Raw genomic sequence first — 13526 nt, 5'->3', positions numbered from 1 at the left:
CAAGAGGATCATTGCGAGTTCAAGACTAGCCTGGGCTACAAAGTATGCTCAAGGCCAGCCTGAACTGCATATCGAGACCCTGTCTCAAACACACACACACACAGAAAAAAAAGGCCAGCCTGGACTACAGAGTGAGACCCTGTCTCAAACCTCTCCCAAAAACTCTCAAAATTGAGCAGATAATTAGAATGTCCATATTACACAAGAAATTGATTTCTCTAACAGACCTGCACCTGTATATTTAAAGAGCATTAACTTCTTCGATACTTCTGTCTGTTGAAAACCTTGATAGGCAGATCATACTTTTTTTTGGTGCTGGAATCGAACTCAGGACCTCACACTTGCCAGGCAGGTGCTGTGCCACTGAGCTGTATCCCCAGCCCCAGATCATACTTTTTAAACAGCTGTGGTGGGCCTGCCTTCCATAAAATAGCCTAATGGGGGGTAGCTCTGTGTATTCCACACTTAATATAGCTGATTTAAACAATCAGGTCCACACACTTAACTCCCACCTTGTAGGAAATACACCACCATGTTAAACTAACACTGACTTTTCTGCCTTATCTAACCATACCTGAGTGCCTCTCACTGCTTGCTCTGCTCATGTTCCTCCTGGACAAATCAGGGAACAAGCCCCAGAATTTATTTTCACTGTTGCTCAGCAACCTTCATTCATCTGTAGTTGACTTCACATTGTACAGTACTTCCTCCAGTGCTACTCTCAAACTTCCCCACAATTCTGATGCCCTCTGCTGCCAGGCCCTCCGGGTGACGGCCAGGTCTCCAGCTTTAAGGGAGCCACAGGCTTAAAGCTCCCTCAGCTCTCCACATCAGAGTTGTGCAGCCAGGCCGGAGGTGTGGTTCAGTGGCAAAGTGCACACTAGGATACTCGAGGCCTTGGCCTTCACCCCCAGCACCCACAAAAGAAAAGGAACCCTCTATGATCTACCTGTTTTCTTTCTTTCTACCCTCCCCCTCAGAGAATGGTCTTCTCCCTGCCCAGAGAGGTTACCTACAATAACTTTTCAGTCAGTTCCTTTATATTACCTTCCCTTACACACCTTCAGTCTTTTCTGCTAGCTTCAGGTCAGATCTCCTGTCTCTTTAATTAAAACAAATCAAAACAGAGCAACTATGTTTGGACCTGGGGGAGCTGTGGAGGACCACCCGGGTGACTCTCCTTGAAGGAGGAGCAGTTGTCTCCATTTTGGCTGAACCTGGCCCTTTTTCCATGTATTGGCATGTACAAAGCAGGCTGGGACCTTTCCTTATCTCTTCAACTGGTGTTAAGCAGTGCACATCGGTCCAGCTGAGATGCTGATGGTAGTCTTTGAGATGGCAGGCGTGTTTCCCCGGACCGCTGTTGTTCCCTTGTGTGAGCCTGGACAAGGTGGGATGAAGAGCCAATGTTCTACGCTGTCCGCTGAGCTAGAGGCTATGACTTCCTGGGGCTTGAAAGATTATACACCAGAGCTGAAGCACCTGACTCCAAAACAAAAGATAGTATCTCAACTGTGTTATGCAGATTATTTTTTTGCATATTTTTCTCTCTGCATATTGCAGAGGTGATTTCAGGCCTCCTACCTAGTCCAGCTCATAGCACTATTTCCCAAGATTCTCACAGTCACTCATCCTCAAGCCACGCCCTTCTTCGCAAATTAATAAAACCTGGGTTCGGCCCTGGGTCAGGGCCTTTGTTCTGGTCAGCCACCATCGTGGCTGGACTTAGGACCCCTAGGCTCCCCACAATTACAAATATGCCTTAGTGTCTACTCTCACTGTGGGTTGCACTGGAAGTGATAGACTGCAATTAATTCACTAGAATTCCAGTAACTTTCCCATAGGATTACAAATATAAACTTCATGAGGCGTGATGAGGACCAGGAAGGGCTCTCTACAGGGAGTCAATTACCAATCTTTTTCATCCGCTTTACAGATATATTTTTCAAAAGCAGTACAGAACTCTGCATTCATGCCTCACCAGTCAACTCGTTCCTTAAACTTTTGTGACCTAGCTTCTGACTACCTGGACCAGTGATGGCGAACCTTTGAGAGATGAGTGCCTAACCTGCAACCCAAAACCCACTTACTCGTTACAAAGTGCCAACACTGCATTTAAACCTGAATACTGAGGTTTTAGTTTAGCAAAAAACAAATCATATATTAACATCCTTTGTCTTAAAAGAAAAACACCACCACCACTGACCTAGACTCTCTAAGGACTCCAGTAACACATGTGCTTGAGACTGTTTTCCTACGACTCTGGGCATTCAACCTTTCCTCTCCACAACTGCTTCTTCACCAACTCCTCTTTGTCCTTATCCTCCTTTCCTTTAACCCACTCCTAATCAACCCCATCAGGGAACCCTTTCTTCTAAGGATCCAGCTATCACTGCCAGACAGATAACCTCTGCATCTCCATTCGCTAGCCATGACCGCACTGCTTATTACTTGCAGCTTTCTATTAGACATCTTAGATCATTATCTAAGATATCTATTAGACATCTTAGATCATTATCTATCATTATTCTATTAGACATCTTAGGTGATTATCCCATAGCACAACAAAATCTACAGTTTTATTCTCTCAATTCTTTCTTCCAATGTCTTCTAAGACACTTGGATGTAAGGTTTGAGGTAATCTACAGCTTCTATTTTTCTCTTATTCCTACGCTGCATTAGTTGCAAGGTCTCCCGATTTTACCTCTGAGATAGCACTAGCATCGATCTCTACTGCCTTAATCAAGATACTCACTGCCACTTTTGTGGGCCAACCTCCTAACAGGTTTCTGTGCCTCCCAAGTATCTTTTTACTCTTGTTACACAAGCAGGAGATTAATGTTCTCTGAAGCACAGCTCTGATTACACACGCCCCCAACCCACCTTTGCAGCACACCTCTTTTCTCCCTCCCTGTGGTTCGTGCTCTGTGCTGCAGCCAACTGGGCCACTCACTGTTATCTCAGCACACCTCTGGACCTTGATTTGTACTGTTTCTTCTGCTTAGAAAGCCAGCTCCCATTTCCAAATATCTACATTCTATCCACTTTTTAGTGCTCAGCTCTGAAATACCATTTCTTTTTCTTTTCTTTTCGAGACAGGGTTTCACTATGTAGTTCAAACTGGCCTTGAACTCACTATGTAATCCAGGCTGGCCTTGACCTGATGGCAATCCTCCTGCCTCAGCCTCCCAGAGTGCTGGGATTACAGGTGTGCACTACCATTCCCATCTTGAGATGCCACTTCTAATTCTTCCTCTCAACAGTTACTTGTACCTACCTAAGACCATTGACTCTAGCTCACTTAGCTAGTTGTATGTCTTCTCTCCTCTAACAGACTGAAAGCTCTGTAAAGGCTGAGTCCTCTTCAGCACCCCATACATAACAGGGGTTCAATAAACGTTTCCCCAGTGACTAAGTCACCTGTGTTAGGAATACTTACTTACCTGTTTTATGAGGTACCTACATGAATATGCCTTCCTTAGGACTTTTGGGATTTGATGAAGAACTCTGTGTTCACCTTATTTATACATGGCACACTTCAACTACAGCCGCCTGAGATGAAAAAACTGCCTAGCTGGGGTTGGGGATGTAGCTCAGTGGTAGAATACTTACGTAGCACACACAAGACCTGGGGTTGGATCCCCAGCCCCCAAAAACCAAAAACACAAGCAAATAAAAAACCTTTCTAGCTGGGCTCAGTCAAAACTGAGTGAGATACAATAACAAAATGATTACTGTTGTTTTATGTGCTAAATTATAGTGTAAATAGTTTTAAAAAATGAAAGAACTAGTGCTTGATGCATACCTATTAATATAATGCCATATAAAATTTTAATCTCCTTTGGGGCTGGGGATTTAGCTCAGCGGCACAGCGCATGCCTGGCAAGCTCAAGGTCGTGAGTTCGATTCCTGGTACCAGAAAAAAACCAAAAACCAAAAACCAAAAAAAAAAAAAAAACCAAAATTTTAATCTCCTTTGAACCCTTATTTTTTCTGATTAATGAGTCCTAATCTTTTTACTCCTGCATAGCAGGAAACCTTTTTATTCAACATAAACTGACAGCTTACTGTATGTCAAATGCCATGGTAAGCCCTGAGACACAACGGTGAACAAAATCCTGGCCTTGTGGAGCTTTCATTCTAGTCAGGTAGAGACACACACCCATATAAGATTAATTTAATATGAATATAGCTCAGCAGTGCAACGCTTGCCTGCCAAATGCAAGGTCCTGAGTTTGACTCCCACTACCAAAAAGAAAAAAGATTAATTCAATATGATAAACTCCATAGTCATTTATATATAATTTTGGGCAGTAATGACTAACTCCCATGTTTATCATTTATTTGTACTTCTGTAAAAACTACAAGAATCAATATCCTACCAGAAAAAACTGAAGAATTCTAACATCAGAGCCACCTCAATTCAAAATAAAGGAAAAACAGGGTATAATGATGTATGCCTGCAGTCAAGCTACTTTAGAGGCCAAGGCAGGAAGATTGCTTGAGCCCATATTTTTGAGATGACCCTGGGTAACATAGTATGATCCCATCAAAAGAAAAAAAAAAACAAAAAAAACAAAAAACTGGGCATAGTGGCACCCATCTGTAATCCCAGCACTTGGGAGACTGAGGCAGGCAGACTGCCTCAGGTCTAAGGCCAGCCTGGGCTACACAGCCAGACCCTGTCTTCAAAAGCAAACAAACAACCCAAAAAAAGAATAGCATACTGTTTTCACTTCTGTCTTTCTTTTCTTTCTTTCTTTCTTTTGTTGAGACTGGATCTCGCTACGTAGTTCAGAACAGCCTTGAACTCACTATGTAGCTGGCTGACCTCCAACTACACAGCAAGCCTCCTGCCTCAGCCTCCCGCCTCAGCCTCCCAAGTGCTGCAATCACAGGCATGTGCCACCACACCCAGCTTCATTTTTTTTTTAAAGCATGTTTCACTATGCAGTCCACACCCGGGCCAGGCTTAGCTGTGTAGCCCAGGCTGGCTTTAAACTCAAAATCCTCCTACTTTAGCCCCCCAAGTGCTGAGATTACAGGTGTGCATCACTATGCCTAAGTCAAAATATTTCTTGAAAATGTCTCACAAACTTGTTGGGATTTTTGGTTGTAGTAGTCAAATGAAATAATGTATAAAAACTCCCAAATCCCCTTATTAGATGATATTCTTTCATTTTATCAAAGTATTTTACAATTTTTTGTTCAGATTTACCTTTTAAATTCAGTATATTACTATTTCACTTTGCATCTCCAGTTCCTAAATGAAGTATCTTTTATTGTTAAAATGTGCTTTTTTTCTGATGGTTTGTAAGATTAGTAAAATCTTTCTATAACCTTTCCCAAGCACTGAGTTTTTCCCTTGAAGGATGACTATAATGTTAAAACACTGTTTGTATTATGTGAATGAGTGTGAAAACAATTACAACTTATAAAAATACAAGTGGTATCAACTTTTCAGATATATGCTTCATCAAATTAAATACCCATGTATTAGTAATATACATCAAGAAAATGAACTTTTTTTGGGAAGTAGTGGGGACTGAACCCTGAACGTTGGCACTGACCTATACCACAGTCCTTCACATTTAAATTGTGAAACAGGGTCTCACTGAATTGTCCAAGCTGGGCTTGAACATGCAATCTCTTGCCTCAGCCTCCCACAGAATGCTGGGATTATAATGTGTCACCATGCCTGGCTCCCAGCCTGTTTTATTTTAAGACAGAGCTAAGTTGTCCAAGTTGGCCTAAAACTTGCATTTTTCCTGCTTTGGCTTCCCAAGTAGCTGCAACCACGCTGTATGTCACCAAGCAGGAGTGCCTACAGCATTTTCTACTATTTTTGAATCTCAAAAGCAATAAGCAAAAATCCTCCTCATACAAATCCACTAATATTTTTATGATTATAAAAGTTATAGACACTGGTACAAAAGCTGGAAGGTATAGAACTAATAAATGAATAAAGTAAACACCTGAACATTAACTACTTATTTACTTAGCAAGTGTGATTACTTAATCTCACACACAAATATACGTATAACATAAAGGAAACAATCATAAAAGAACATTTCCAGTGTCACAGAAAGGGCTATTTATTGACCAGTACTTCCCTGTATAATATTGCCTCTCAGGACCATGTTCTGTGTTATATGCAACTAGACTCTGTCCATGGGATTATAATTTCAGTCAAATATAGACATATGAAATGGTAAACAAGATCGATGAATTAGAGGACAGATCACAAATTTCCCAGTTCAAAGAAAAGATAACTACAGGTGATGTGGAAAGGCCTTCATTAATGACAGACACATACTTGAATATACATCCTGTAGTAGCTCTTCAAGAGCCTGAGTTGAGCAAGATTTAGGGGCACTGCAGTTTCACAGAGAAAAACCAGCTGTCCACATCCCACGTCCTAAATATGTCATCAATTAGCTGTGAAGTATCAGGACCTCTGGTCCTCGTAATGGGGATGAGCTCAGACTTTTAGTCCTAAAATGCTGTTTTCCAAAGAAAAGAGAATGTCTGGCAAGCGCAAGGTCCTGAGTTCGATTTCTGGTACCAAAAACAAAAACAAAGGAAAGAGAAGGCACCAGAGATTAAGCAAAATGGTAGAAAAAAGAAAAGGACAGCATGAGTTGGCTATAATCCTAGTGCTAAGCACTGTTCGAAGTACTAGGACACAGCAGTGCTCAAAATACACAGGAATCCCTTCTTTCAAGGATGTGATATTCTAGAAAGGAAACAAGTGATTAAAAAAAGAAACAGGCCAGGCGTGGTGGCACATGCCTGTAACCCCAGCACTCAGGAGGCTGACACAGAAGGATCGCTGGGTGTTCAAGGGCATCCTGGGCTACAAAATGAGAAAAAGGTCATTCTGAACTGCATAGTGAGTCCCTGTCGCAAAAAGACAAAAACAAAAATAAAAAATAAGTAAGGGGTGGATGCAGCTGGCACACAACCATAATCCCAGCTACTCCAAAGGTTGAGGTAGGAGAGTTCTAAGTTTGAGTCCCGCATAAGCAGTTTAGCAAGATCCTGTCTCAAGATAAAAAAAGAGTTGGACACACAGCTCAGTGGTACAGCACCTCCAGGATTCAACTCCCAGTACCACAGCGGGGGAGCATGCTGTATGTCTGGTGATTACAGGGCTATAAATTAAAATGCAGCAGGAAGAAGGGTAGGTAATTTCAAGAAGTAGCTTTTCTTTCTTTTTTCTTTTTTTCTTTGGTGGTTGTGGTACTGGGGAATGAACCCAGGGCCTTTGCACCCAGCTACATTCCCTCGCTCCTTTTTTATTATTGTCTTATCTTGAGACAGGGTCTTGCTAAGTCACTAAATTGTCCAGGCTAGATTCAAACCTGTGATCTTTCAGCATCAGCCTCTCAGAGTTCTGGGATTACAGGTGTGCACCACCAGGCCCATCTAGGAAGTTGCTATTTTTAATCAGGTGGTCAGGAAGGGCTTGAAGGGAAGGTGAAATCTGGCAAAGCTCTGGAGACGCTGAGAGCTGAGTAAAGCACAAATTTGGAGCAGACTGAAGAGCAGCACCAGGAGTGCAGGAGACCAGGGAGCCGGGCAGTGGGAGTCAGAAGACTGGTTTAGAAAGCCCTCTGGGCCTTGAGAATCCGGAAACCTGCATTTCAGTCACAGAATCATTGCCCCAGAATTGGAGAGAACGTCACAAGTCACTTAGCACAACTATTAAGATTAATAAACCTCTGCTACTGTTCCCAGGTGACCATCTTGTCTTGGCTTGAGCAATTCTGGTAGACATATCTAATCTCTAGATAAGACATCTGTCTATCTGTGGGTAGCCTTGCCTGAGGCTCTAACCTGGGCAGAAATCAGTCTGCTAGTAATGTCCACTCTTTCGTCTTTTTAGGGGCATTTTCTATATTAGCTACTTTACATATTTTAAGATAATCTTCAGGTCTTCTTCAAGATTTCTCTTCTTTTCAGGTTCAAGTCACTAGTTTTGTTCTTTTTTTTTTTTTTTTTTTTTTTTTTCTCCGGTACCGGGAACCGAACTCACGACCTTGCACTTGCCAGGCAGGTGCTTTTGCCGCTGAGCTAAGTCCCCAGCCACTAGTTTTGTTCTTGTTGTTATTCCAGTACTAGAAGTCGAACCCAGGGCCTCTGCACTAAGCCACCTCCCCAGTCCTTGTACAATTTTTAGACAGGTTATCACTAAATTGTCCAGGCTGAGCTGAAAATGCAAGCCTCCTGCTTCAGCTTCCCAGAGTGCTGGGATTATGGCTGTGGGCCACTAGACCATTCCTTCCTCTTTCCCTCCATCTCTCTCCCCTTGAGAAAATACACAATATCTGACTCTGTCTGGCTTATTTCACTTATCATGATGGTCTCCAGTTCTACCTATTTTCTTTCATATTACATGATTTCATTCTTTTTTTTCCTTGTTTTTTTTTTTTTTTTTTTTTTTTTTTTTGAGACAGGGTCTTGCTATGCAGTTCAGGCTGGCTGGCAGTGAGCTTGTTTTTTTTTTTTTTTGGTTTTTCTCTGGTACTGGGAATCGAACTCACAACCTTGCGCTTGCCAGGCAGGCGCTGTGCCGCTGAGCTAAATCCCCAGCCCCCCGTGAGCTTGTTTTGTATCCCAGGCTGGTCTTGAACTTGCAACAATCCTCCTGCGTCAGCCTCCTGAGTGCTGGTATGACAGGTGTGCACCACCAAGCCCGGCATGATTTCATTCTTTATCAGCCAGCTCTTTTAACTCTTCTGTAAGTGACAAGACCTCATGTCAGGTAACAGTAAGTTAAAGGAATCAGCTCCAAGCCACCAAACACTGACTTCTGGTACCTTAAACTACACAATAGAGAAATGCATTGAAAGGATACGACACAGAACTGGCGAAAAGATGAAGAATCCAATCTTTGGAAAAAACAGCTGTTCCAGTGTCCAGAATATTAGGGATGAACCCGTGCTTGTGATGAAGGAGGTGGAACTGTTCGTCACCATGCCATCTGACCCAGGACTCGAGGTAAAGGAGCAACGCACATACCTGCTGAGTCTCTGTCGCCTAATGCAGGCTGTGTGCCCATCATTAACACGGTTGAGGATGGACAGCGCTCCACAGCAAAACTGAGCTCTTTATCCAGATCTGGACTGGATGCTGGAGAGGCCAAGTAACTCACTAAACTACTACTCCTACACTCACAGTGTGATTCCTCAAATCCAACATAACACGTGTGAGGAGGAGCAAAGCCAGGGTATTCTCTTCATTCACACTTACCGTGCGACCTTGGGCAAGTGACCAGTTTCCCATGTGTAAGACAGTGATAGTCACTACTTTCGCCTGTTCTTATAATAACCAAGTAAGAAAATACATGCAAAATGCTTTGTAAGCTTGAAGCTGTGGTAGCGAATACTTAGTAAATGCTTGTCACATCCCTTTCGTATAGATTGTATCGAATTTTCCAAACAACTATGAAGTGGGAGGTTATGAACATAAACTCTGGAGTCAAACTATGAAGGTTGCACCCCAACTCACTTGACCTTAGGTAAGTTGCTTAGCATTTCTGTGACTGTTCCTTCAGCTGTAAATGGTGTAACACTGATAATACACATGGTATTGGGACAATTAAGAAGTTAATACAAGGGCTGGGTGTGGTGGCACACACCTGTAATCCCAGCATTTGGAAGGCTGAGGCAGGAGGATCTCTGTGAATTTGAGGCCAACCTGGGCTACATAGTGAGTTGAAGCCCAGCCTGAACTGCATAGCAAGACCCTGTCCCACACCCCTCAAATAAAGAAGGTTTTTGTTTGTTTTTTTTTTTTTGTACTGGGAATCGAACTCAGGACCTTGTGCTTGCCAGGCCGGCACTTGTGCCACTGAGCTATATCCCCAGCCCAAAGAAGTTAATACAAAGGGGTTGGGGATTTAGCTCAGTGGCACAGCGCCTGCCTGGCAAGCGTGAGGTCGTCAGTTCGATTCCCTGTACTGGGAAAAAGCAAAAAAAAAAAAAAAAAAAAAAAAAAGTTAATACAAGTAAAATTCTTAGAACTGTGCCTGGTATATTAACAATAAATATTAGCTATTACTATGAGCAATAGTGGTAACTGTCCCACTTTTTCGAATGAGGAAAATGAGGCACCAGAAAGTGATATTACTTGTATAAATTCTCAAGGTTTAAAGTTGTACAGCCAGAACCACTTTAGCCAGAACCACTTTTATAGGGCTCGGGACTGAACCCAAGGCCTCACACATGCTAGGCAAGTGCTCTAGCACTGAGCTACATGCTAGGCCTCTGTAGGGCCAGAACCTGACTCACTCTTGGTGTTTCTAACTACTTAACTACTGCACCAGCTTCAAAAGTTGAAAAAAAAATAGGTGATCTTTGGACTTTAACTCTATCCTCAAGTCAGACAAATTAAGGATATTTACAAATGAAATTCAAAGTAAGAGGGAAATGATCTGTTGTTTCCTGCCCCGTTGTTACAATGTTAGCTAGAAGGCTAATTAAACATGGAGAGAAGGCTAGGAATATACACATCATTTTATTAAGGAAAAACAAGCACCCAGGAGGCCAAGGTCGAAGGATCATGAATTCTAGGACCGCTTGAGCTACACACTGAGAACCTAAGTCAAAAAGGAACAAATATGTAAACAACACTTCTTTTAGCTTGAACTGGAAATCATGCCTTTTCTAAGAATAATAAATTTTTTTGTGTTTTTAAGACAGGGTCTTCTCCTGGATGTAGTGGAACATGTCTAACTCCAGCACTCTAAGAGGCTGAGGCAGGAGGATCACTATGCATCATCATTGAAAGCAAGTGTCTGAAAATAAGTGACTGTACCTCAGTTCTTGGGTCAGACTCCAAAGCCTACACTTTATCTTTCAACCATGTCATCTCTCACTGGAGAGAGACAGCTTCTGCCTAAAAGTTTACGTCTAAGCAGGGAGTCCTAGCACTACTTCGAGAGCAGCTTAAGGTTCTCCCTTTTGGCAGGCCAATGTCACTTCTCAATGAAGTGCTCCCCACCCCCAAGAATAAGGCTTGTGACATGTATGAACTTCTTTCTCCGTCTTTTTAGACCCTAAACTCCTTGGGGAAAAAACTATGTCCTAATGGTCTTGCTAAGTCAGGAAGACGGCACAGATAGTAATTATTCAGTAAGTGGCAGAATGAAGTTCATGAGCGTAGTTGTGAGAACTGAGGGTAGAAGCCAAAGTGCACCGCACTAAGGAGTAAAGGGAAGAGAGGGGTGAAGGACAAATCCGGAAAGGAAAAGTGGGAGAAATTGGAGTAACTTTTAGGAAAAAAATAAGATCAGAAAGTTTTATATATTTTTTAAGAAAGGCTGAGCTGGGGAGTAGGTCAGTGGTAGAGTACTTGCCAAGCGTGCATGAGCTGAGTTCAATCTCCAGTACCACCCATGCTGGGGGAACAACAACGACAACCGACAGGGAACGTAGCTAAGTGGTAGAATATGTGCCACATGCACAAGTCTCCTGCATGGGTCAGTCCCCAGCACTACATAAAGAAGCATGAGAAAGACTTGAACATATTTGTCGATAAGGTAAGACAGCACAGTAGAGCTGGACATGGCAGTGTATGCCTGTAACTGTGGCACTTGGGAGGCTGAGGCTGGACAATTACCATGAGTTCAAGTCCAACCTGGGCAACACAGTTGAGTTCAAAGCCAGCCTGAACTACATAGCGAGACCCTACCTCAAACAACAACAACAACAATACAACACAGTCAAAAGACTGGCGGTTTTAAAACTAGGTACATTTCAATTTGAAATCTGGCATTGTCACAATGTCTGTGAGCAAATCACTATACTCTGTGCCTCAATTTAAACACACATAAAATAGAAAAATACCTATTTAGAGCTCACTGTGACAATCCCAGCATTTGTCAAACAGAAGGCATTCAGGAACTGTCATCAATGATTACAACTGCAGGCAGAACCCTGGCCCTGTGTCCTGACCTCTCCTGTCTAGCTTGTACTCTGGTCGGGATTTCCTATCCAAGCATACACGCAATGGCAAAGAAACAGGATCTTTATCTCCTCTGTGTGTACCACCCTTTACACTATTCCCGTTTCCTTGTGACAGTCTGCACGAACTCATGAATGGCTGCTGTGGAAAATTACTGCTGTTACCCCATGAGGAAGACAACATGGAGAATGAACGGATGAATCTGATGTTAAATCACCAAATGAACAAGATCTTGGGTTCCTGCCAAAACCCTCACTGAGAATTACATAGAGAAAAACTGAAAACACAAACATACAGAACACTTCTGAAGACTCTAAGCTAGCAAGGTGTTCCCACGTCCACTCCAAACAGAAAGATGGCTGTACAACAAGAGATGATTACCTGCTGTGCTTCTTTTATCAATATTTGGCTCTAATAAAAGCGTGGTACTATCCCAGTTCATTTCTCTGGCAAAGTGACAAGTTCCCAAAGAAAGAAGGCATTTTTACACTGAAACAACTTTGTGTTTTCAGTCTTCTGTTGTTGTGGGGGACAGAACCCAGGGCCTCACATGCTCCGCAAGCACTCTAGGACTGAGCTACCCACTCTTCAGCCTTTAAAAGTTAATGTTCTGGCTGGGCATGGTGGTGTACACCTGTAATCCCAGCACTCAGGAGGCAGAGGCAGGAGAACTGCTGCAAGTTCAAGGCCAGCCTGGGCTACACAGTGAACTCAAGGTCTGCCTGAACTACATAGCAAGACCCTGTCTCAGAGGAAAAAAAAAAAAAAGTTAATGTTCTGGTCCGGGGTCATGTTCACCTACTGCCTATCCGTGATCAACCGAAGGACCTAGCCCCTCCCTCTCTTCCATATACTACATACCTCCCTACTTAAAAATCGCCTGTAATCCCAGCTCCTGGGGGAGCCCTGAGGCAGGGGGATCACAAGTTCGAGGCCAGCCCGGGGGAAATTAGCAAGACCCTGTGTCAAAATAAAAAGGGCTGGGGATGCAGCTAAGTAGTAAAGTGCTCCCGGGGTCAAGCCCTCCAGTACCACCTCCTGGGGGGCGGCAAATTTACCAAGAAAAAAAGAAGTAAAAATATTCCAGGACATCTGTAAATATTCCACCAAAAAAAGAAGACCCACCACAAATCTGACCTGCAGCAAGAGACTGGAAGATTCCATACCGTCATCCAGTCACCGAAAAGAAACTTTAAAACATCTTGATCTTCCACCTCCAGGTAGGAGCGGCAAACTAAGTAGGAAACGAACTTTCAAAATTCCAATCCCAACACACGGGGTGACCCTAACGTATGGCTCAACAGCCCCCCGCCCCCAACACCCCTAAAATACCCGCGCCAGACAGCGCTCTCCGACTCTGGGCCTGGATCGCAGATCTGAACGCAAAGCCCCCACCTTAACCCTGTGGCAGAGTCTGCACCTGAAACCCAGCCGGGGCAGCTGTATTTAAAGAAAATAAATAAAAGCCCGACGTCAGGTGCAGCGTCCCGGGGACCGCTCCCCGCCGCCGAGGCTGGGTCCCGGCCGACCCCGCGGAGGGGGGCGGGGCGTGCGCG

General features: G+C 43.4%; 1 protein-coding gene across 8 annotated transcripts in view; it reads right to left on the bottom strand.

The window, feature by feature from the left end:
- Sgsm3 (small G protein signaling modulator 3) overlaps nucleotides 1-13502 on the bottom strand; it is a 44893-nt gene extending 31391 nt beyond the window's left edge. For 2 of the 8 annotated variants that reach the window (XM_005379318.2, XM_005379319.2), the window contains exons 1-2: nucleotides 13303-13501; nucleotides 13108-13204 (exon numbers count right to left, since the gene is read on the bottom strand). The gene's annotated coding sequence lies outside the window, so the exon portion shown is untranslated. Of the gene's footprint in view, nucleotides 1-13107; nucleotides 13205-13302 lie in introns of all 8 variants that reach the window. The other 6 variants (XM_005379320.2, XM_005379321.2, XM_005379314.2 and 3 more) reach the window with 5 other exon arrangements.
- Nucleotides 13503-13526: the final 24 nt, after the last annotated feature.

The sequence above is a fragment of the Chinchilla lanigera genome, unplaced genomic scaffold (genome assembly GCF_000276665.1).
Source record: "Chinchilla lanigera isolate Chin_1 unplaced genomic scaffold, ChiLan1.0 scaffold00012, whole genome shotgun sequence".
NCBI lineage: Eukaryota > Metazoa > Chordata > Mammalia > Rodentia > Chinchillidae > Chinchilla > Chinchilla lanigera.
The sequence above is the reverse complement of the archived record's forward strand: the minus strand, read 5'-3'. Positions and strand labels throughout refer to the sequence as shown.